The sequence below is a fragment of the Meriones unguiculatus genome, chromosome 7, assembly GCF_030254825.1.
Source record: "Meriones unguiculatus strain TT.TT164.6M chromosome 7, Bangor_MerUng_6.1, whole genome shotgun sequence".
Classification (NCBI taxonomy): domain Eukaryota; kingdom Metazoa; phylum Chordata; class Mammalia; order Rodentia; family Muridae; genus Meriones; species Meriones unguiculatus.
This window is the reverse complement of record NC_083355.1, coordinates 62,143,721-62,170,413: the sequence shown is the minus strand read 5'-3', so window position 1 is coordinate 62,170,413 and position 26,693 is coordinate 62,143,721. Positions and strand designations below refer to the sequence as shown.

General features: G+C 38.7%; 1 protein-coding gene across 2 annotated transcripts in view; it reads left to right on the top strand.

Moving 5' to 3' along the window:
• The window catches only part of Slc25a21 (solute carrier family 25 member 21), a 530,746-nt gene that overhangs the window by 23,704 nt on the left and 480,349 nt on the right, over positions 1-26,693 (top strand). The gene's annotated exons all lie outside the window — the stretch shown is intronic.

Below are 26,693 nucleotides of genomic sequence, written 5' to 3'. Positions count from 1 at the left end.
GTCTTAATTGTCTTTTGTAATTATTTATATTCTTTTCAGTTAAAGCATAATGCAAAAGGTCAATAAATAGGCCTTCTTCAATTCTTTCTGAGAATACACTATAGCAAATTATTTAAGTAAAAATTTTCATGTTTTAAATTTTTCCTTGGATATTTTATGATTGGAAATGTGTAGTTGTATTAATTTTTTCTCTGTGAATAAAATTTTATCAGGTACTGTTGAAAGTTAAACTATATTATCAAGCAAAAAATACACGGAATACCTCTTACTGTTGTCCAAAACTATTTTAGCTTGATGTCAATAAACTTTAAATTAGTTCAGACTTTTCTTATTACAATAAATGTTTCCTTTTTAAAATGCATGATAATCATAATCAAGACAAAATTTGTCCTGTTATTTATTTTCAAAATGATTGTACATGTTTAGCAGACTTTTGATTTAAATCCTCAGTGATATATTGAAGACAGATGTTTAGATGACCTCATGTTTAAAGTACTGTTATATTTGGACACAAGATTAAATTTTCCTTAAAATCTCTCCTTATAAGCTAAACTGTATGGCAGAATACACAAACTAATCAATGATTTTCAGTGGGTTAATGCAATTCCTATATTTTAAAGAAAAATTTATCTTTTATGGATTTCACATAGTACAAAAGAGCTGATTATGAAACAGCTGTTTACAAATGAAAATATTGTTTTTGGCTGGCCAGCTAAATGAGAAACAGATTTGAAAAGTTCCAAGAATTTGAATGCAAATTTACCATATCATTTATACTGAACCAAAGAACATTGGTAAGATTGCAACATAGTTTATTAAAAAATCCAGTTGAAGACTGTTTTGTAGTATATAAAGATGAACATTGAAATATTTTTAAACTATTTTTTCTTTGTGAAAATCAATATAGAACATGTAGGTAATATATTACAAAGCTTTTAAAAAAGGAACTAATGAACTTTAAAAAACATTTCAATGAAGAGCAATTAGCAGATGGAGCTATGAGAATGTATAGGCAATTGGATGTAACAAAAATTGATAAACTGTAAATGGCTGCTCAAAAAGAAAGTTAATGTGTATGAACAAGTGTGCTTAAGAGCTATTTGAGTATTGGCACTTTTATCACTTTTATCAATAACTAGGATACTGTAGAGTGAAAATGGTATTTCTGTGGAAATTTTAATTTTTAAAAAGTGATTTACATGGAAAAGCTGCACATTTTCTCTTTAAACATTTTTATTAGTAAATTCTGTTTCTTCACAACTTAATACATGTACACTGTATATTTTGTTCTTTCTTTCCCAGACCATCTCCCATTTCCCCCACTCTCCTCCTGGCCACCTTTTCCTTAAACATCTTCCCCATTTCCTACTATTGCTGATAGTTTTGCCTTTTTTAGAATTCCACATAGTAGTAATTCTATAATGATGTGGGCATTTCATTAAGCAGTATGTTTTTAAAGTCTTGCCATAGCTCACCAGCTCATTTCTTTTTGTCTTTGGATAATATCTTGTTATATTATTCATTCACTTGTTGAAGGACATCTGATTGTTTCTAAGTTTTGGCAATAATGACTAAAGCTCCTATGACCATTTGTGTGATGGTCTTGTATGAATGTTTTCAGCTTACTTGGGTAACCATCTAAGGAATGTGTGGTTGCTGGGTTGTTGAAATCTTGTTAAATGAATATAATTGTAATAATATCTCTGGTATGTAGAAATATGAAAATCTTTATTTAACATTTGGAGAAGAATAATGGCTTCCTGAATTCACAAAGCTCATTCTAGATAAATATTTACTGTATATTTCTTCCTCTGTTGATAGTTATGCAAAATTCAAAAAGGCCATTCAGATTCATACCTTTTCACCACCTACTTATTTTTGAAGAATTTCAAGGTGAGATTAAACTGATACTTTGGTAAATCATAATTGATGTTTGAGAATGGTATTTTTGTTAAAGCAGTGGACATAGCAAGCAATATAATGACTGATGAAGTGTGGTCAGGAGTGTTTCTCTGTTTTTTTTAAATTTATTCTTTATTAATTACAATTTATTCACCTTGTATCCCCCCTGTGGTTTCCTCCCTCCTCCCATCCCAATACTTCCCTTCCTCTACCATTTGCATGCATGCCCTTCCCCAAGTCCACTGATGGGGGAGGTCTTCTTTTCCTTCCTTCTGATCCTAGTGTATTAGGTCTCATCAGGAGTGGCTGCATTGTCTTTTTCTGTGGCCTGGTAATGTTGCTTCCCCCTCAGGGGGAGGTAATTAAAGAGCAGGCCAATCAGTTCATGTCAGAGGCAGTCCCTGTTCCTTTTACAGTGGAACCCACTTGGAAACTGAACTGCCATGGGCTACATCTGTGCAGGGGTCTTAGGTTATCTCCCTGCATAGTCCTTGGTTGGAGTATCAGTCTCAGGAAAGACCCCTGTGCGCAGATTTTTTATTTCTGTTGCTCTCCTTGTGGAGTTCCTGTCCTCTCCAGATCTTACTGTTTCCCACTTCTTTCCTAAGATTCCCTGCACTCGGCCCAAAGGTTAGCCCTAAGTCTCAGCATCTGTGTTGATAGTCTGCAGGGCAGAGCCTTTCAGAGGTCCTCTGTGTCAGGCTCCTGACTTGTTCCCTCTTTTCTCCTTCTTCTGATGTCCATCCTCTTTGCCTTTCTTGACAAAATGACTGCCTACAGATTGGAAAAGGAGCTTCACCAACCCTATATCTGACAGAGGACTAATATCCAGTATATATAAAGAACTAAAGAAATTAAACAGCAACAAATCAAGTAATCCAATTAAAAAATGGGGAACAGCGCTAAACAGAGAATTCTCAATAGAGGAATATCGAGTGGCAGAGAAACACTTAAAGAAGTTTTCAGCGTCCTTAATCATAAGGGAAATGCAAATCAAAATGACCCTAAGATTTCACCTTACACCCATCAGAATGGCTAAGATAAAAAACTCAAGTGACAACACATGCTGGACAGGTTGTGGGGAAAGGGGAACCCTCCTCCACTGCTGGTGGGAATGTAAACTTGGTCAACCACTCTGGAAAGCAATTTGACATTTCTCTAGTTCTTTTTTCAGGTTTGTTTCTAAGTTATTTGTAGTAGGATAGAATTATGTGTTAGATGTCATTCAAAAACCTTTGATTTTGTATCCTTCCTGGGATCCTCCTTGTTACTTACTTATCTTTCTTGGGTCTGTGCCTCATACTATGCTTATCTTGTAGTAGATGGCTAAAATCTGCTTACAAATTAGTACATACCGTGTGTGTCTTTCTGGGTCTGGTTTACCTCACTCAGTATGATCTTTTCTAGTTCCACCCATTTGCCTGAAATGTCATGATTTTTTTTTGTTTGTATTTAATAGCTGAGTAGTATTCAATTGTACAAATGTGCCACAGTTTCTTTATCCATTCTTCATTTGATGGACATCTAGGTTGTTTCCAGATTCTGGTTATTAAGCTTGAATTTGAGGCTCCTTTTCAAGGAAAATTTTCAGTAAATTCCCTGTATGTAGATTTTTTTTCCTTAAAAAAAGTCTTTCTGGAATATACGATTTTCAGGTTCAGAACATGAAGTCTAATGAAGTGGTTGGCGCCCTGCAGTGAGGTAAGTTCTGTCTGCATACTTGGTTTGCAATCACAACTCTGCCGTTCAGGACTCCAGGATCATTATTTTACCCAAGGCTGCTCAAAATTCTAGAATCACTAGAAATGTTTTTTTACACATTTTTTTTTCCACATAAAGTTTGGCATGATGATTATAGAGATTCATTCTTATTAATTTTTCTGTTATTTGTTTTATTAAGCTTCAGCTTTTAAGTCTCCCAAGTACAAAATATTGGATATTCCTGCCTTGTTCTGTTGTTGGTATCTCTCACTGAAACTATCTGTAGTGTTTAGGGCCAGCCTTTTTCTGACCATCATGATTTTGCTTTCCTGTAGTCTTCTTCTGACAAAAGGACAACAATGTCTGTTTTGTCACACACTGAGTGTGTGCAGTATTGATCATGGCACAAGAAGACAGTATGAAATATGGAAGGTCTGGGGCCTGGAGAATCCTACCAGTAACTTGAGGTCCAAATGAGGAGGACAGGAATCTTTTGTCTGAAGACGTAAACCATTGTGTTGTGTGTCAGTAGGGGATAGAGGAATCTTAATTCAGAACAGGGCTGCTTTGGCAAGAGATCCCATCCAAAGACCTTCTAGGTCTGTGTGATCAAGATGGAATACAGACATGCCTTCAATCCCAGGAGAGAGTGGCTAGCAGATTTCTGAGTTCAAGGCCAGCCTGATACTGAGCAAGTTTCAAGTAATGAAAGAGATAGACTAGGATCAGGTGGAAGGGGAGGAGGACCTCCTGTATCAGTGGACTGGGGGAGGGGCGTGGGAGGAGAAGAGAGAAGGAGGGTGGGAATGGAAGGGGTCGAGGGAGGGGACTACAGCTGGATACAAAGTGAATAAACTGTAAGTAATAAAAAATAAATAAATTAAAAAATGTGTCTTCTACATGGCAGTAAATTTTTTTATTTGTTCACTATTTTATTTGTTCGCTGCTAGTTCACGATTTTTCCTTACTAGCTTGTCATTATTCAAAGTACTTTCCTAGCAAGATAATAGCCTTAATGTCTCCATCACATAGGATTGAAGAGAATAAAAAGATCATTATGGAAATAATTATGACTCTTCACCCTTTAAAACATTGTAGAAGTTAGTCAATCATAGAAATAGCTAGTTGCTATCAGGGTAAATGACACTGGCTTTTCTAAGCCTAAGTGGAGGTCTCCAAACAAGCAAGTGAGTTCTAGTTTGGGTGGAAACTTCCTAAGACTTTGCAAACCACAGATCTAATCTGATCTCTCAATATGACCTTCAACTTGTAGTCTAGTGTGCCGATTCTAAGTATCAGACCCTTTTGTTCATTCTCACATTTGTTGTCTTCTTTACTTTCTCCTCATCTGAAATAGCTTTGTGACAGACTATCATCCTTAGTTCTAATCTGAGTAGTGTTTTTCATCTTTGGCTGTTCATTAGAATCATCTGGAGAGTTAGGAAAGACATCTCAAGTACTAGGTCATGTCTGACACTAATTAGATCTGAATCTCAAGTGTCAGTGCTTTAAAACTTCTGAAGGTAGTTTCACTGAGCAGGGACGGTTTGGGCCACTGGCTTAAGCTAGCTACCTTTCCCTGTGATTGATTTCGACAGCCAGTCACCCCCTTCAGAATTTACATTAGTGTGGATGGTACTGAAAAAGGGCTGTGAGTCATTTTACCTTGACTGCAGGCAGGATACAGCTGATGCAGACAGGGCAATGCATCTCTGATGACTCTTTACATATAGCTGCTGCCTGGCAACTGGATAGTTTTAGATAGCTAAACATAAAGCATCTTGCTTGGTATGTAGCAATGATCTTGGATCAATGCCATGCGAAAATGTTTACAAAGGAGCCTCACTTAAAAATAATGTCAACACAACAGCATGTGTCTGACCCATTGACACACCCTCGTGTTTCATAAACAAATTCCTGCTTTGTTACTTTTTTCATAAAAATCCCCAGATTCTGAAGTTGTTCTCTATTACTCTTTGTTGAGGGACTGGGACATTACTACTTTATATTAAAAAAAATAAGTCTAACATGCATACATAAATTAGCACAAATTATAAGTGGAGAGATTGTTAAATTATTCAGAGTCTGCTAACTTGCATAGCTACCGCTCTAGTTAAGAGACCGAGTGGCATCAGTAGCAGCAGACACCCTTCTTATCCTTTTCTGCTCTCATGGCCTTCTCCTTTCTCCACAGCAGAAGGGAACTTAACTATGCCTTTTTGTTTTTAGTGGTGCATCCTGTTAACTTTTTCAATGAAGTATATTTTGCCTGCCCATTAAAAGAAGCCTTTTACAACGTGGTGGCCAAAGCCCTCATCTCTTTTTCTCTGGTTATTTTCCCCATCTGTTTAGAATTCACATCCACGCTGCGTTGTTGCCTCATCTAATCAAGCAGGGGAATGTCTCTAGAGTGTGTGTGCCATAAACTACTTAATTTTCTGAAATACAACTGCCAGGGTCTTAATGAGAAACCACCAAACCTTCCTTGGCTATAAGTCCCCTTCAAAGCCTTTATTTCTGCGAATCATGTAGTACGTGCAAGCTGCTATACATTCTTGAAGATAATTTCCTCTTATTTTTGTTTATATAAGAGTCTTTGTTGCATTTGTATCCAGTTAATATACTTTATTGCTTGTATTCATGCTTTTGATTTAAGCACCAACATGTTTCTGTGCTTATTATAATTAGAAAGGTGAAAAACAGTCAAGATAGAATTTGAATGTTAACAGAGCACGTATTATCTGTCTCCAAAGACATGTGTCATGCTATCTCTCTGCCCATTGCTCTCAGTCTGGCACTCAACGACTCTACACTAGTTTAATAGCAGGACTCAGATTTATTTTCATTCTTTGTAATTTTTATAGGATTATGACTGATGATGAGTTCTTATTTTATCTTAAACGTCTTTTAATAGTTATTAAACAGTGCCAAAGACATTGGCCTTAAGAAAATTACTAAAATAATTCTGTTTTGGTTTTTTAAATTAATTAATTTTTTATTAATTATAATTTATTCGCTTTGTATCCTAGCTGTAGCCCTCTCCCTCAGCCCCTCCCTCCTTCTTTTCTTCCCTTGACCCTTCCCCAGTCCACTCATAGGGGAGGTCCTCTTCTCCTTTCATCTGACCTTAGCCTATCAGGTCTCATCAGGACTGGCTGCATTATCTTACTCTGTGACCTGGTAAGGCTGTTTCCCCCTCAGGGGGAGGTGGTCAAAGAGCCAACCACTGAGTTCATGTCAGAGACAGCCATGTCTGGTCCCCTTATTAGGGAACCCACTTGGACACTGAGCTGCCATGGGCTACATCTGTGCCAGGGTTCTAGGTTATCTCCATGCCTGGACCTTGGTTGGAGTGTCAGTCTCAGAAAAGACTCTGGGCCCAGATTTTTTTTTGGTTTTGTTGCTCTAATAATTCTTAAACAGATCTGGAGATTTTATTTCTGGCAAGAAACTAGTAAGATAGTTATTGTTATACAATAAGATAAATACAAAGAAATATATACTAAATATAAGAATTTTAACTGAGAATCAGATTATAAGAACTTTGAGATTCTGTAATATAATATTTTTAAGACACTGTCTTATTATATAACCCAATATAGAAACTTGCCATGTAAAACTGAGTGGTCTTGAACTCACAGAGACCCACCTGCCTCTGCCTCCTGCGTGCTGGGATGAAAGGTGTGCAGCATGGTGTCTGGCCCTTTGCTATAAATTTAAGGGAAGATAAATGTATTTTGAGGACTATCTGTTTTTTATGTGAACTATTTTTACTTAATTTGCTATATTAAAATTGTCTACTACAATGTTTTATGTATCAATGAATAAATATGGGATCTGGAGAAATTCACAGCTTTCCTCCCTTCCACATCGATCTTTTTATTATCCTTAGTCTCGTTAAGGTTCTTTCCAAAGAACAGATTTCTGCTGGTGAGAAGTGTGCTTCAGAGCAGTCCGAGAAGGAACCATTTGGATCATTGCTGAAAGGGGAGTAGCATGACTTTCCATTTTCTTATCCAGACAAAGGAAGTATACAATATAACTCTCTCCAACTGAGAGGTCAGGATAATAGTCTCTCCAGACCAGATGCTGACCTGCCACTGTGCATAATAAAACACTAGTTTAGTTTCTGTAGTTGTGAATCCAAGAAAATGGTGTTTATGAGACTGTGGGGGTCTGTCTAGCTGTCGTTTTGTGAGTGTTATGAAGTCAGTGTTGGATGAGAATGTGGGAGCTTCTTTAAATAGAAGCAACGATTGATTCTCTGCTTCTTATTCTTCCAAACTAGCGCCTTCCAGTAAGTCGTTCAGCATTCATGGGAATATTATGTCTTTGTGGAAATACACACTAGCCACATGTCACTGGCCAATTCTGAAGATGTGGTAGAGGAATTCAGAAAATAAAATGGTAATTTTATGTCATCTTAATTAAGTCCTCACATGTGACAAGTAGCCAATGTATTGGACCGTACCATTCAGATTATTTAAAAGTCAGAATGGTAGACAACAATGACTAGAACTGGAGGAATTGTTTGTATTAACATATCAAAACGATATTATCTAAAGGAACTCATGGCTCACGTCCACAGATAAAATTCTTCACAAGCAGAGTTTTGATTTACAACAAAAGAAATTCACACTGCCTCACAGTTCTTGAGGCTGGAAGTTCCAAAAACCTCTGTGTTGGCAGGGCTGGCCCCGTAGGCATCAAGGAAGCACTGTTCTTGTTCTTCACCCTGCCTCTGGTGCTCACACGAATCTTAGCCTTTCTGTGACTTAAGCCGTTGTAATGTAGACAAATCTTAAAATTAACCATATTATATGGTTTTTCAAAACAGGGTTCCTCTATGTAGCCTTGGCTGTCCTGGAACTCACTCTGTAGATCAGGCTGGCCACATACTCATAGAGATCACCCTACCTCTGCCTCCTGAGTGCTAGAATTAAAGGTGTGTGTCACTACCACTTGGAACACATCAATTAAATTTTAAGGAGATTTTGAAGAGGAATTTTTATTTTACAGGTATGGCTGAATTTACAAATGGTAAACTTGTCTTCTAGTTTTTTAATTACATAGCATGTCTTTCATCATTTCCTTCTTGAATTTTATGTCCTATATGTTGGAGTCACACTCTCATTCGCCCTTCCTCAGTCCCCATTGTTTTAATGGTCCCTTTGTTATGACAGCAGGATATGGCTTTCATTGACTTTCATTGATTCATCTTTACAGAGCAAGTTAGAGCATCCAAAACTCAGTAGAGAGTTACATTGGTTGAAGTCCATCCATTTCTAGTTTCTTGGCCAGGATTTTCACTTTCCATATATCAGTTTGTGTTTCTGAAGTTAAAATGATGACAGTGAGCCAGATAACTGATTTTTGTGCTCTTAAGTTTTAGGTTGAATTTGACAGAGGGTGTAATATTTTAGATTTATATAAGAATAGCAACTTGAAACTTATCTGTGTGTTAATTGCCCCCTACCCTTTCAAGTCCTCATCATGACATGTGAAAAGCTTTGCTCATGAAAGACACATATCTGGATACAGCTGTCATAAAATCTGAGATTATCTGGAAATTCATTGTGCCCTCAAATTAAAGTTAAAGCCAGAGGAACTTTCAGTCAGATGGTAGCTATCAACATAAGCACACAAGTCTTGTCCTCTTAGAAACAGCTGATGAATGGAAAGCTGCGGTGTTTGGAGGAGGCATTCCTTTATTAGAATCCCAATTCTGTCATGCTGACTGTGTGCACTCAGGTTCATTTTCCAAGTGCTTTGTGCCAAAAGAAGAAGAAGATGAAGAAGAAAACAAAACACCCAAGTAGGATAAAATAAACCCACTTTGCAATGTTGATAAGAGGATGCTTGTGAGATGTGTGAGACCTATTTGTTGCTCAGTAACCAGTGGTGACTATGATAGCCTGGTTCTATATTAGCATAAAAAGCTCTCATTTTTCTTTCTCCAATTTTTCATTTTCCATTTTAGGAGAAACCTAAGCCATCTTTCTATATTATTATTATAGAAAAACATGCTTTAGCTTTCAGTAGACCCTAGCCATTTTTATTTTAAGCACAGTTAGTTCTGTAGTCCTCTTTTTACGTTTTTGCTTACAACAAAAATACAATTGATTAGCTTACAGCAAAAGCTTTCAGAAAAACCTCGAGAACTGGATTTTTGACAGTCTTAGATTTCACATGCAAAGGAGGCTAATGTCCTTGGAAGATCTGTGAGGGCAGCTAATATGAGGTGACAAATGTGTTGAATGCTGGTCTGGCCCCATTTCTAGCCATCACTGTGTAAACAATATTAAGTTGAATCAGTTGTCACACATAAACTTTTTGCTGTAATTGAACATACTAAGTGTGGAGAAATCAATGTGATATACCCTCATTTCTATGATATATTGTACCTGGTGTATAGTTTTTATAAAAATATAAAATGTAAATTTTCATACTTTTCCTTGTAATCAATTACTTTCAATATCTCAAAAACTGTAGTATGAAATAGCAATTGTAATCTGGTATCATAAACAGACAATGAAGGATCCATGTTGTATGTATAATTAAATAAATAATACAAAAGAATGTCTTTCCTTGGTGTTGAAAATGCTCAAACTCTATGTCAGTGGCTCTGGTAAGGCACCAGTGTTGTCATTCTTGACCGGCGGTTTTGTCGTGGTGTGTTGTTAACTTAAAGTTAGTGAGTTGCCAGCGTGTAACAGCACAGCAATGTTCATTGTAGTCCTTGGTAATTCCTGGTTGTGGTACACACACAGCACATGTTCAGGGAGGGCAGTTCCTACCAGCCCGGAGTGGAGCAGTGCCTTCACTTATGCTTACAACAGAAGGTCAGGCAGGCAATGTTCAGGTCACTGCCTAGCCCACCGCCCTTTATGGCACATTCAAAAATTCTGTTTTCTTTCCCCAAATAAAGAAATGGATAAAAGAAGAAGTAAAATTGTCTACTTAAAATCCTTTTTTATATATGTATGTGTGTGTGCATGCACGTGTGTGTGCACACTGGGGCATGTGTGCTTGCATCTGCATGTGTGTGTCACAGCCTGAATGTGGAGGTCCGAGGACAGCTGTGAGACTTGGCTTTCCCCATCTGTGTGGAATCAAACTCAGGCCATCAGCATTGGGGCAAGCACACTCACCCTCTGAACCAGCTCCCAGCTCCAGCTCTTATACCTATGTTGTGCATAGGATAAAAAGAGATGTGATGTAAAATGCTGAGACCATATAGGATCCATATCTTTGAAAATGATTGCCATTCAGTGGTCCAACCATAATTGGAAAATAACACTTCTAATTTGTGTGAGGAATAGAATATTTCCTTCAGATTGTTACATTTTTGGAGTTTCTTCTGATACATAATAATTCAGTGAAACCTGGCATGGTATTTGGGCAGCCTTAAAGTAACTAAATTACTGTAAATCCTGGTTGATTCTTCTGCACTGTACCAGACTCTACACTTACACATGTGTTTAGTTGGTACACTGACTTGGAGTCATTTAAAACAGAATAGAGAGTGTTTCTAACCATTGCAATCATCCAAGTGAGCCTGCTAGTTAGTCCTCACCCACTTTAGTGGATTAATCCGGAAAGCACCCCACAGGTTCATTCTGAACATGGGGTTCCTAACATGGAGTGTTATTTTAAAGGTTGTGCCCCTAGGAGGTGTGCCTGGCTGGCAGGTAGAGGTCACTACAGGTCGAAATTTGAAGATGATAGCTGGCAATGGTCTCTGTTTCCTGGCCAGTCTGAGTGCAAAGTGCCACTCCTCTTGCTCCTGCTGGCAGAGGAGATCCCATTGCCATACTGAACTGAAATTGCCTTGAAACCATGACACAGGGGTGGTTCTCAACCCCTTAGGCTGTTTTTGGCCAATGTTTTGGTCAGAGCAATGCATCCCTACTCAAACAGAATAATACTAATCATAACTCAAAGTAACATTTTACCATTTCTAGTTGTCAGAGAATACTGAGGTCTTTGAGTTAATTATTATGTAAAATTAGTAGGTAAGACTTAAACAACTGCTTTTCTGTTTCTTAACCTAATCATAATTACTTTTTCTTAAAAAAAAATGCAGCCCTAACATCAACTGGACATTACCTTCAATCATTCCTCTCCCAATAACACAACTGAATAAAGTCTAACCAACTGTAAAAACAAAGAAATTGGAGAATTCAACTTTTACCCTACTTCCCTCTGTTTTTCTTAAATTCTTATTTGAATCCATAACTACTGGACCCAGAAACCAGACTTTTCTGCTTTGTTTCACAGAACTCTTAGCTAGTGGCAAACTGGAGGCAGATAGACGGTGGGGTTTGGATCATTGAAGAATACTTTCATAAAGAAGGACAGGGGCATCCGAAGAAGGAGAAAACAGGTAATAGGACAGGAGCCTATCACAGAGGGCCTCCATAAGATTCTACCCAGAAGGGTATCAAAACAGATACCGAGACTCATAGCCAAACTTTGGGCAGGTTGCAGGGAATCTTACGAAAGAAGGGGGAGATAGAAAGACCTGGAAGAGATAGGATCTCCACAAGGACAGCAACAGAACCAAAAATATCTGGGCACAGGGGTCTTTTGTGAGACTGGTACTCTAAACAAAGACCATTCATGGAGATAACCTAAAACCCCCACACAGATGTAGCCCATGGCAGCCCAGTCTCCAAGAGAGTTCCCTAGTAATGGGAACAGGGACTGTCTCTGACATGAACTCAGTGTCAGGCTCTTTGGTCACCTCCCCCTGAGAGGGGAGCAGCCTTACCAGGCCACAGAAGAAGACAATGCAGCCAGTCTAGATGAGACCTGATCGGCTAGGTTCAGATGGAAGGGGAGGAGGACTGGGGAAGGGGCATGGGAAGAGAAGAGAGAGGGAGGACGGGATTGGGAAGGGGATGAGGGAGGGGTCTACAGCTGGGGTAAATGTGAATAAACTGTGAATGAAGTGAATAAATTGTAATAAATAAAAAATTTATAAAAGAAGGACAGGGAAGGACATAAAGAACATGAAGTTATGTGGGTAGGAAACTGGGGAGGATCTAGGAAGTATTGCAAGAGGGAGAAGCATGATCAAAATACATAGCATGAAAAAGTCTTAACACTAAACCAAAATAGTATTTTGATTGATATGTCACCTTTTTTGCTATGCTAGTCTTCATTTATTTCTCTTCAACCAAATCAAGAAATCACTGTATGTATACATATATAGATAGATGCATATATATGCATATATGTATAGATACTTATACAAAACGATTGAAGATAAATATATATGATAGTTGAAGATTTTGTTAGGTGAATATGTATGTCATTCTTTTTAAATTAATTCCTTTTTAATTTTTTATAATGTAGTCATATTTTATCCCAGTTGTAGTCCCCTCCCTCGTTTCCTCCCAGTCCCACCGTCCCTTCCTCCCTCTTCCTCCCCTATCATGACTTTCTGATATTGATGTGTTCATAGATGATAGTTGTGTTCTTGTCAGATCAGTCTTTAAAGGAGTAAACGATTCCATTCCCTAATTTTATACACGTGGAAACTGATGCCCCGAATTGTGAATGGCCAAGGACACATGGTTGTTTTAGGAGAATAAACAGTACCAGAGACTGGTGCCTGGCATCGACCTATCCCCAGACTCTTCCAGCTGAAAGGCAACCAGTTAGATCCCAGACACTGTTTTCCCTAGACTGTACATAGGTGATACTTCCATTCACAGAGGGCTTCCTGACATTTGCAGCTTGGAAACCAAATTCTCAAGCTCACAAAGGAACACAGTGCAACACAGCCCCGGATCAGGACTAGATTTATGGCTTTGCTGTAGGTATAGGTAAGTAAATAGGGGAAAGCTACCTATGGTGACTGCTCAGTGATATGACTTGAGGGTCAGTCACAGAGCTCTGGACAGGTGTCCTCTGGCAAGGAGACATGAAATAGAACAGTCATTTACCACTTGAGGTCCTAGATCTGTGCTCTCTGTAGGAAAAATAAAAATAAAATAATTTAAAGAGAATATTACTTTAAAATCAATGTAACTTCATTTGGAAAATATAGAAAAGCATAATGAAGAAAATTAGAATTCATTATTTTTCTATTTTCACCTAATTTTCTATTTTTCTATTTTCATTATTTTCACCCAGTGATAATCATGATTTTGACATATTTCTTAAAACTTTTAGATTGTGTGTTTATAAATCCACTTATAGTATTATGAAATATATTTTATACAGTTTCATACTACATTATAGTGTTATCTCTCATTTTATATTTTGAGTATAAATCTATTTTTTAAATTATTTTTTTTAGAATTTGTTTTTTAGAATTTTATGATTACTATATTTACATTATTTCTTCCTGTTTCTCCTCCCTCCAAGTCTTCCTATGTCTTTCACCCCCTCCTCAAAGTCATAATATTTTTCTTTTATGATTATTGTCCTATAGACACAAACAGTGTTATATATATGTTACCAAGTCTGCTGGCTCCATGCTATTCTTAGGGCTGAACCCTTGTTATTGGAAAGCCAGTAATGGGATCCATCCCTAGAGAAGACTGATTTTCCCATTCTCAGCAGTCATTAATTGCTGTAGCTCTTCATTTAGAGGTTGTCCATCCACACTGCACATCAACTGGTATTGTCATTGTTCAGGTCTTATTTAGATAGCTATACTGTTCAGATTTTATGAGTGCCTCTTCCCTGGCATACACAGAAGACACTATCTCAAAGTAGACTTTCTGGTCCCTGCTCTTACAATCTTTCCACCTCTTTAACAGTGTTCCCTGAGTGACAAGGTCTCACTGTGTAGACCTGGTTGGCCTGGAACTCATTATGTAGAGCAGACTGGGCTTGAACTCACAGAGACCCACCTTGTATTAAAGGTGTATGCTCCTCTGCCTGGCTAGAAGTGAAAACCTTTAAGTGAGTATTCCTTTGTTTACTTGGCCCTTGTTTGACTATGTTGTGGCTTTTCTAGGTTTTTACTCAAAGAGAGTAAAATTGTGGAGTTCAGGTAGAGGAAGTTTCTCTCATCAGCTGATAGCATAGGTGAAAAAGTTTGCAATACTTTTTCCTTGTTTTAGAATCTGCTTTACAACAGGGAAAGTCACATTCTTTGCTTGAACATTCCTTTCTTATCAGTTATAGGTTCTTGTTCTTAGTTGTTGATGAGTGAAACTGAGGAATTAGACAAATAGTCCAAAGCAGACTCACCAGGCTTGGCTGCATTTCAGTGTTGCTACTCTCTCTTTCCTGATCTTGGGGATTAAATTACTCCAAGAAATAACGTGGAACATTTTGCAACAATCTTTATATTTTCTTTTTTTCAAATGCTGATGTTTTAGTAACTAAAGTGCTTTAGAAAACAACCAACTTACATTTTTAACATTCTTTTCACTAATAGTAATATAAGAATATTTTCCTGATATCCATGAATATAAGACCTAAAGATTCACAGCACATGCTCTATTTCAGAATTATTCTCTAGAGAAATACATGCCTATTCAATCCTGGGTTTAAAGGAAGCATAGTAACAAATTGTTTCCAAGTATGTATAGAGCTATGTATATAAACATACAAATTGATTTTCAAAGGAGGAACTTGAGGCCATTTTGAAATTAAAGATACTTTAATAGCTGACATGATAAAACATTTGGACTACTGCTAGTGTTACCCAAAGTGGAGAAGAAAACTGACCTTCTGATGACGTGTCCCTGATACATAAAAACAGAGTTAAATTGCCTTATGTGCTATCTAAACTGCATAGGATTCATATAGTATAGTCATCACACTATAATATAAAGTTTATCTGGCTACATTCAAAACTCCCACATGGAGCTGCTCTGAATGTATACTCTACTGCATTTTGAATCCCTCCTGTAAAGATTTAGCTCTGTCTACCTCCCTGCCTTTAAGCAGCCCCTTGACAGAAGTAGTTAATTGGATTATATATACCCATTCTTGTCTAGCACTTAGAACATGGCTGCTTTGTGGTAGCTGTCAGGGGTTTTTGTGCTTGTGTGTGTGTGTGTGTGTGTGTGTGTGTGTGTGTGTGTGTGTGTTGCTTTTATAGAATTAAACAAGGAAGGAATATGCTACAAGCAAGCCCCATCCCCCTCAGCAGTCTAGGCCAGGTTTAGGTAGTTTGTTTCCTCAAATGAGGAAGTTAGGTATGGACCATGTCCTGTGCAGTTTGGATCCTGGATCCCTGACTAAGGGTGGAAGGGAATGAAGAAGGGTCAGACACACAGACACATGTACACAAAGGCTGGGGTCAGGTAGGATGTACACATTCTCATGAAACAGTACCTAGTAGGGCCACAACCTGGAACCTCAGTGTGTTTGTTGTACAGAGCCCAGGAGGAGGGCTAGAAAGGCTCAGTGGGAGATCGCTGAGCAGTCCCAGGCTGTAAACATTGGGAAGGGAGCTCAACTGCTAGTGTTTGTATGTTCTGCTAAACCCTCTCACTTGGCCCTCAAAGAAAAGCTTTGCCAATCCTCTGAGCCTCACCAAGGTAAGGGTTTGTCACTACCATGGAGCTAAGGCATTGGAGTCCTTGGCATGGCTGTGCCCATGTCAGAAATACACATTCACTCAGGACTTCATTCACTCAGAGTTTGTTGTTCCACACAGTAGCTCATCCCTACGGTCTTACCACTCTCAGGAGCCAATGGCAGGAGAATCACAAAACATAAGAGGTTAACACGGCCTATCCTGTGACTTCCTGGCTAGCCTGGGCTACAAAGTAAGACCATGCCTCAAAAGATAAAAATCAACAGCAGCAACAACAAATGAATTTACACATGAAAATCTGCTTCAGAAGCATGTCTTGATAGATGAATAGCCAAATAAACAGGTATAATGAAAAAAGGCTATCATTCTATCATCTATATAGATTTTACCTATTTGTTTTTGAGGCAAGGTCTCCTATTCAGCTTTGGTTGACCTGTAACTCTCTATATAGACCAGGCTGACCTTGAACTCACAGAGTTGCACCTTCTTCGGTCACTCGGTATAATCTATTAGTTTAAAAGTGTTTTAAAATATTTTTAATTGCAGTTTATTCACTTTGTATCCCACCTGTAGCTCCCTCCCTCTTCCTTTACCAATCCCACCCTCCCTCCTTTTCTCCACCCGTGCCCCTCCCCCAGTCCACTGATAGGGGAGGTCCTCCTCTCCTTCCATCTGATATTAGTTTATCAGGTTTCATCAGGAGTGGCTACATAGATTCTATAGTGTGAAATGTGAAGCTTTGACTTAGCTAGCAGGTGGACCTTGGTAGAGTTCCGGCCTTTAGCAAACTCTTTACATTCCAGTTTTATCACATACAAAATGATGCAAAAATAATTTGCCTCAAAAGACTTGTGAATACAGAATAAGACAGTACAGAAATGCACATGTGTCATACCTGATACTTTCGGTATACTTTTAATTCAGTGAACACCTGGAAAACAATGAACCACAGATCTTGGTGTATTTAGATCTTGGTATAAATTTGCTCAATGATTTTATTGATGATTAAATGCTGATATCTCAAGCCAGATCACTGTCCTTTCGATGTGCCCCTGCGAGCTTTGTTACTTTCTCTATTGTTTTCATATTAATATCCTCATAGCTTGCTTTCATGTTGCTGATGAGAGGATGCTAGAGAGGATATCAATGGAATGGAAGATATATTACAAGACTCACAAAGACCTGAAAGTCATTCTTATGGAGGATATTAGTGGGGAATAGAACACAATAAAGAATTATAACATGAGAAATAGATTACACTTTGGCATCATTCTAGAACGCATGATTAGGACCAATAGGTAAGAGTTACAAAATGGTTTAACATAAGGAACAACTTACTATCAATTAAAGGAATTAAACATGGAAAAAATGATCTCTCATCAGTGAGAAACTCTCAGAGGTTAAAAACCTAATAGAGCAAGGCACCATCCTTATGTTCTCAAGCAAAAGAATTACATTTCTCTAGAAATGAAAAGAATATGATAAGGGGAAGAGAGTGACTGTTGTCACTAGGGGTCACAAGTTTCCTTCTCTCTCTTGGCTTTGAGGGACAGTTGGTGAAAGATTTGACTTTGTGAGGAATAGTTCTTAAGCTGGTGAAAGGTTTGACTTTGTGAGGAATAGTTCTTAAGCGTAGAAAGAATTAGAGCGTTAGTTGAAGTGGCTGATAAGGGAAGGAATCACCTCTGTCATCATGAATTTTCCACAGCATTTGAGAAATCAGCACTGTTTGCTTAAGCAAATGGCACACCCATACCCATCTATTGTTCACTTGTATGTGCCTGTCTCACTTTATTTATTTCCCTCATGTCATTTGCATTGACACACTGTTATATTCCCACTCAACAATCAATGAAATTATGAACACTAAATTAATTGTGCTATGCTCACATTATTTGTAATAGTTCAGAGGAAAATCCATTGCCCATCATGTAATTATCAAAAGAAAGCATATCATAGAAGACGGGCTTTTCTTTTTAGCATTTTCAGGAGCTATATCTAGGAATAAGTGGGGTTGTTAGGCCTTTTGACCGGCATAACTAGTGTGGGATTTTTAAGAAGGTTGAAAATCTCTTTTAAAGGGTGCATGGTCACTGTTAGTATGCCCTTTGGGCATTTCCTTGGGTCATTTAAGGTTAAAAGGCCCTGCCCATAAAATGTTTTGCAAAGAAATGTTTATTTGGCCCATTTATTAGCTTCAGACTGTCCTCATTTGAGGACTCACATAGCCCTTCTCAGTTTACTTCAGTAAAAGAAGTGGCTATATGTGGTGACACTTATACCAGTTAGAAAATTTTGTACTTCAAGTTTCAGAATACACATTCTTTTATCTTTTAGTACGAAGATGCTGCTGTGTAGTGTTCTGCCACTCCTGGGCCTTTGCATGAGAATACTTCTAATTTACAAATGCCAAGAAGAGGGATTAAGACAAGCTCTCACTTCTTTTTTTTTTAAATTAGTGTTTCTTATTTATTTATTCATATATTAAATATAAATAAATATATTTAATAAATAAATAAATTTATATATTAATCACAGGTTATTTATTTTGTATCCCAGCTGTAGCCCCCTTCCTCATTCCCTCCCAACCCCACCCTCCCACCATTATCTCCTCCCTGCTCCTTTCCAAGTCCACTGATAGGGGAGGACCTCCTCCCCTTCCATCTGACCCTAGCTTATCAGGCCTCTTCAGGACTGGCTGCAATGTCCTCTTCTGTGGCCTAGCAAGGCTGCTCCTTCCTTGGGTGGGGGGTGTCAAAGAGCTCACCATTGAGTTCATGTCAGAAATAGTCCCTGTTCCCCTTACTAGAGAACCCACTTGGATACTGAGCTACCATGGACTATATCTGAGCAGGAGTTCTAGGTTATATCCAAACATTGTCCTTGGTTGGAGCAACAGTCTCATGAAAGACCCCTGTGCCCTTATATATTTGGTCCTTTTGGAGCTCCTGTCCTCTCCAGGTCTTACTAACTCCCTGTTCTTTCATATGATTCCCTGCACTCTGCCAAAGGTTTGGTTATGAGTCTTAATATCTGCTTTGATATACTGCTAGGTAGAGTCTTTCAGAGGCCCTCTGGGGCAGGCTCCTGTCTTGTTACTCAGCAATTAAAAACGAGGAAATCATGAAATTTGCAGGCAAATGGTGGGACCTAGAAACGATCATCCTGAGTGAGGTATCCCAAAAGCAGAAAGACACACATGGTATATACTCACTTATATAGACCTATAAGATAGGATAAATAGACTGAAATCTATACACCTAAAGAAGATAAACAAGAAAGAGGACCCAGGGAACGATGATCAATCCTCACTTAGAAAGACAAATGGGATAGACATTGGATGTAGGAGAAAGCTCTCACTTCTTAAAGCTTTTCTTTGACCATCTATTTCCACATAATTGGTCAATGAGTCTGTTAACAGTGTTTTTTAGGTAGCAGACAGGTTGCAGTGGGGTTGTTTTTTTCACAATATTTTTATTGATTATTTGGGAATTTTACACCACATACCCCACAACATTTACTTTCCAATCCTTCCAGGTCCAAATACAAATAAGTGTGTATTTGCCCTCCCCCCCCAACATACACACCGAAAAAAAAATACAGTTTGCATTGTCCATATACTCATTGGAGCATGGTCAAACTCCCAGTGGCCAGCCCCTTAAAGAAAACCTACATTCAACACCTACATTCCCACCAGAAGCCATCAACTGTAGATAGCTACACTTTGGCATCCATATCACAATTTTTAAAATTTAAATTTATTTTTTATAATTTATTTACTTTACATCCCGATTGTAACCCCCCTCCCTCTTCTCCTCCCAGGCTCACTCTCCCTCCATTTTGTCCCTATATCCTTCCCCTAGTCCTCAGAAAGGGGGAACCCTCCTCTCCTACAATCTGACCCCAGCCTATCAAATTTCATCAGGACTGCCTGCATCCTCTTCCTCTGAGGCCTGCCAAGGCTGCCCTTCCAGGGGAAAGTGATCAAAGAGCAGGCAACAGAGTCCTTGTCAGAGACAGCTTCTGTTCCCCTTACTAGGAAACCCACATGGAGACACAGCTGCCTATAGGCTACATCTAAACAGGGTATCTTGGTCTTCCCCATGTATGATCCTTGGTTGGTGCATTAGTCTCTGCAAGACCACCTGGGCCCAGAGTTTTTGGTTTTGTTGGTCTTCTTGTGGAGCTTCTGTCCCCTCTGGGACCTCCTATCTCCCTAATTCTTCCATAGGACTCCCTGCACTGTGCCCTCTCTGGGTGGAGTCTTTCAGAGGACATCTATTGTAGGCTCCCACTGTCTATTATATTTTCCCATCTGAATGAGAATTAAGCATTCTCCCAAGGATCATCCTTGTTATTTATCTTCTTTAGATCTGTGGATTATAGCATGGTTATCCTGTATTATATGACTAACATCTGCTTATAAGTGTGTATATACCATGCATGTCTTTCTGGTTCTGAGCTTACTCTCTCAGGATAATCTTTTCTAATTCCCACCATTTGCTTGCAAATTTCTTCTTCTTCTTCTTCTTTTTTTTTTTAAATAGCTGAGTAGTATTCCATTGTGTAAATGTGCCACAATTTCTGTATTCATTCTTCTGTTGAAGGACATCTATGTTGTTTCCAGATTCTGGCTATTATAAATAAAGATTCTGGCTATTATAAATAAAGCTGCAATAAACATAGTTGAGCAAGTGTCCTTGTATGGTGGAGCATCTTTTGAGTTTATGTCTAGGACTGTTACAGCTGGGTCTTGAAGTAGCACTTTTCCTGTAAAGTATCTTGGTATAATTTATAACTTGGTATAAGCAATTGAAAACTTGTGTGAAAAAAACTTCAAGTCTCTCAAGAAAAAAAAAAAATAAAGAAGATATCAGAAGATGCAAAGCTCTCCCATGCTCTTGGATCAGTAAGATTAACACAGTAAAAGAAACCATCCTACCAAAAGCAATCTACAGATTTAATGCAATTCCCATCAAAATGGCAACACAATTCTTTACAGACCTTGAAAGAACAAGTCTCAACTTTATATGGAAAAACAAAACAAAACAAAACAAAACAAATAACCGAGAATAGCGAAAACAGTCCTATACAACAAAAGGTCTTCTGCAGGTTTCTCTATCCTTGATTTAAAGCTATACTATACAACAACTGTAATAAAAACTGTGTGGTACTGGCATAGAAAGAGACTGGTGGATCAATGGAATTGAATCAGAGACCCAGAAATAAACCAACATACCTATGGACATTTGATTTTTGACAAAGAAGTCAAAACCATAATATGGAAAAAGGGATAGCACCTTCAGCAGATGATGCTGGTCTAACTGGATGTCTAAATGTAGAAAAACGCAAATAGGTCCATATTTATCACTATGAACAAAACTAAAGTCCAAGTGGATCAAAGACCTTAACATAAAATCAGACACACTAAATCAATTAGAAGAAAAAGTGGGGAAGAGTCTAGAACTCATTGGCACAGGAGACAACTTCTTGAACAGAATACCAACAGCACAGGCTCTAAGATCAACAATCAATAAGTGGAACCTCACGAAACTGAAAAGCTTCTGTAATGCAAAGGACACTGTCCTCAGAACAAACGACAGCCTACAGACTGGGAAAGGTTCTTCACCAACCCTATATCTGACAGGGGGCTAATATCCAGAATATATAAAGAACTAAAGAAGTTAAAAAGCAACAAATCAAGTAGTCCAATTAAAAAATGGGGCACAGAGCTAAATAGAGAAATCTCTGTAGAGGAATATAGAATGGCAAAGAAACATTAAAAAAAAAATGCTCAACGTCCTTAGTCATCAGGGAAATGCAAATCAAACGACCCTGAGATTTCAACTTACATCCATCAGAATGGCTAAGATAAAAAAACTCAAGTGACAATACATGCTGGAGAGGATATGGAGAAAGAGGAACACTCCTCCATTGCTGGTAGGAATGTGAACTTGTACAACCACTTTGGAAATCAATCTGGTGCTTTCTCAGACAATTAGGAATAGTGCTATCTCAAGATCCAGCTATACCACTCCTAAACATATATCCAAAAGATGCTCAAGGACACAGCAAGGACATTTGCTCAACCATGTTCGTAGCAGTTTTATTCATAATAGCTAGAACTTGGAAACAACCCAGATGTCCCTCAACAGAGGAATAGATGCAGAAATTGTGGTACATTTACACAACGGAATACTACTCAGCAATTAAAAACAAGGAAATCATGAAATTTGCAGGTAAATGGTGGGATCTAGAAAAGATCATCCTGAGTGAGGCATCCCAGAAGGAGAAAGACACACATGGTATATACTCACTTATAACTGGATGTTAGACATATAATATAGGATAAACATACTAAAATGTGTACACCTAAAGAAGATAAGCAAGAAGTAGGACCCTGGGTAAGATTATCAATTCTCACTCAGAAAGAAAAATGGGATGGATGTTGTAAGAAGGAAAAAACAGGAAACAGGACAGAAGCCTGCCACAGAGGGCCTCTGAAAGACTCAACCCAGAAGTGTGTAAAAGCAGATGCTGAGACTCATAACCAAACTCTGGGCAGAGTGCCTGGGATCTTATGAAAGAAGGGAGAGATAGAAATGCCTGGAGAGGACAGGATCTCAACAAGGAGAGCAACAGAACCAAAATATCTGGGCACAGGTTTTTTTCTGAGACTGATACTCCAATCAAGGACCATTCATGGAGATAACCTAGAATTCCTGCACAGATGTAATCCATGGCAGCTCAGTATACAAGCTGGTTCTCTAGTAAGGGCAACAGGGGCTGTCTCTGACATGAACTCAGTGGCTGGCTCTTTGATCACTTCCCCCTGGAGTGTACAGCCTTGCCAGGCCACAGAGGAAGCCAATGCAGCCAGTCCTGATGAGACCTGATAAGCTAGGATCATATGGAAGGGAAAGGAGGACCTTTCCTATCAGTGGACTTGGAGAGGGGCATGGGAGAAGAGGAGGAAGGGAGGGACTGAGGGAAGGGCTACAGCTGGGATACAAAGTGAATCAACTATAATTAATATAAAAAATAAAAATTTAATTTAAAAAATCTGTTAGAAGAAAAAATGGCAAAGAGCCTGAACTCATTGGCATAGAAGAAAACTTTCTGAACACAACACCAACATATCAACAATTTTAAGAGTTCTCTGATGGTTTTCTATCTAGGCTGTTACTTTGTCTGTGAGGGAATAGGGATTGTCATAGAAGCCTTTTATGTCCCTGTTTATCAAGTATGAGCCTGCAGTCATTAGTACCACAGTAAAGGTCACTTCCTTGCCCTTTACAGTTAGTAGGAGCACAGATCGTGGACTTACAAATGGTTTCTGGTGACAGCACCTGCCACGGACCTCAGCATGGTCTTCAATGGCAGTACAGATCATGTACATCAACACAGATCCCTGAATGCAGTAGGACCAAAGACCCAGACATGGCCCATGGCAGCAGCATGGACCACAGATATCAATAGTCTTAGGTGGCTGCACAGGCCACTCAGTCCACATGGCCCCTAGTTGGAAGCAAAGCTTACAAGTGTCAGGATGGCCTTAAGCTGTGGCCCAGACAAGGGCATCCATATGGCTATCAGTGGTTACTAGGGCCAGGGACAGCAACATGATCTCGGCTGCTATGGGACCATGGACACCCACATGAACCTCCATTTTCAACATTGTCTGAGACAGCTGACCATGGATACCAAAGTGGCTTCCAGGGGCAGCCCTGATCACAGAGATCTTTCCAGGAGGTCCAAATCCAGAAAACGAACCACTCCTCATCTTGGACACTCTGTTGCTCAGAACTAGGGAGATTGTGTGACTTGGCAGCATTTTCCGGGGCTGAGTTGAGTACAAGTTCCAGGCTGCTGTTCACCACCCTGTTGGCTCTACTCTGAAACAACACATTCTCCTCTCCACCATGGCTCTCTCTCTCAGGGTATTTTTATTTAAGGAGCCAGGGAAGCAGTTGGATTGGTAGTGATGGGCATCTTATCCATCTTCTGTTCATTCTTCTCTTATAAAACAGGGAGAATTGCCAAGTCACAGACGGCTGTTGCTTCATAGAACCAAAAGGCGGTGTTGAGGAGCACGATGTCAGCCTCCTCATCCTCCTGTGCAGTAATTTTAAAGAATAGGTCATGTTTTCCTTTAGGAACAACGTTTATAATACCTTTTCAAGATAGGCTTCTTTTTAGAGTGACATCAGTTGCATGTAAATATATGTTTTTCATTAAAAAGTCCGAACCCGAATTGTTTACAACAGCCTCACTAAACTTGGAGGTGGTGGGTGAGGAGGTAATTTGCTTCAGTAACTTTCATATAAAGATTCCCAGTTATTACTGAAAAGGAAGCTCCTTCAAAGCTCTATTTCATGTCAAACTTTAAGAAAAACTCAAGTTCTGAATTATCAAATTTAAAAACTGTGAAACATTATATTTTGTGGTTAAACTTTAATATAATTCTTAGGATTTATATGAACGGTGTCTTTTGCTAGATTCCTAGGAATGTTTCTTATTTTCTATTTTCTGTATATCTAAGTGCCGAATTTCCTGCCACTATGTCAGAGCCCTGGCTCCCTTGTGTTTATGTCTTTGGCAATAGTGGCTACACATCGCCTTTTCCTCTAGAGTCAAATGCCTTCCTTGAATTTAACCCCCACCTTTAAGGGCGTGGTTTGGGGTATCACCAGAGCAAAGAAGCTATTATGTTAATGAGTAACATCTCTGGCATCTACCGTAATGTTGTTTCCTTAGGGTTTGCTCAGAGCTTTCTCTATGCCAGAGGATGGAGAGGTGTTTTGTTGAACAGTGACAGGGCGAATCCTACTCTGAAATGGAGCAGCACCTCACAGTCTTCTCAGCTTGATTTACAGTATACTCCTCTCTGCTCTGGAGCTGAGAGTGGCTGCGGTAGTTATAATCTGTTGTTTGGAATGAGCCTTTATTTATTTTTTTTGACAAAATTATATTACTCAAAAATGCAGTGAAAATAAATGTGCTGCTCTAGTATACTTCTGCTAACCAAATGTCTAATTTACAGTTGTCAATGCTACGTTGCACTTTACACGTGAGGCTTTGCCTTTTGAATGCCACTGTCACTATTAGAGTCACACACCTATGACATTACAGTTAGTAGAGGAAGTATAAACCTACAACATACAATCAGGTAAAGTGTATAAGACTTGACAATAACTATGTTTCTGGCTAATGAATTTACTTTGTTATATATCTTATTGTTTTGGGGGATTTTTGGTTCTTTTAAAGACAGTCTTGTCATGTAATCTGGGCTAGCTTACACTGAGTAACCTAGCTGGCCTCAAATTCATGCTCCTGTCAACTCAGCTTGGGGTTACAGGATTACAGTAACCATACCTGTCTGTATTCTTTTTTTTTTTTTTTTACTTACTACTACTTGAAACGTTTATTATGAGATACTGTGTCATTCTGTACCACTAGCAGCCTCATAAGCCCACATGAACCACACTTTTGATTGCATCATGTGCCACATCAAGCAGTCGACCTGTGTACCTTGTAGACTTGGATAAATACACATCGTGATGCTGAAACAACGGCATCCCCGTTGTCTTCATCTTCCCGCAGCCACGACATCAGTAAGTGCAGTTTCTCAAGAGCCACTTTCCCTTTCAGCCTCAATGCCTCCACTTTGGTGGTGACCTCTGTTGGTACAGTGGTCTCTTCTCTTTTGCTAAATCTTAGCCTTCGGAAGGGGATTGAGGCTAAATGGGGATAACCACGTATTTTGTGAAACTGAAAAGGGAGTTTCCAATAATTATTCTGAGACAACAGGCATAAATTAACACTGTCCAGGAACCTGTCGTCACTGCACATTAAAAAAAAAAAAAGCTGGGATCTAATTGTTTATTTTACTGCACAAGTATTTCTTTGTGGAGGAGGTTCTTACTTTAATAGAGATGAAGGTATTAAATTAAAAAATAGTTTCTAGTCAGAGAACTAACAGAACAGCCTTAAAATAACAATAAGGTTAATGGTCTCCATTGCCTACACTTAAGGCTGGCTTTGTGTAATACCTTAACAGTCACTTCAATGCTTAAATATAATCAAAAGAAAAAAAACAAGACTATTGATAATTGCCTAAACAAGTTAGCTATGCATTTCCCCTTTGGAAGAGGGTGAGACACACAAATTGATCATGCTGTTGTTTAAAAATATTTATTAATTCAATAAACCTTATATACATGCCATCTTTAGTGGCTGGCCTTTTCTTCCAAAATGACAAATAGAAGAATGAGTCGTTTGATTACTGAGTTTGCTTCTGTACTTCTGCATTTCAGAAGGAGATGGCAGCATTGAGCCTCGGCTGTGATGTACCACTATTTGGAGGAGCTTAAAAATCTTGGTAGAAAGAACTATCATTTTAGTTAAGCTCAGTCAATCTCCTGAGATTTCATTTTCTACCCTCTTCCACCCACTCTGTATCCTCTCATGGAGAATGAGCGAGTGTTCCAATGCACTGTTGATTAAGTCTGTTATATAAGAAGACTATTAAATTACTTATTCTCATTTGTAGACATCTAAAAATGCCAGTCTCTGGAAT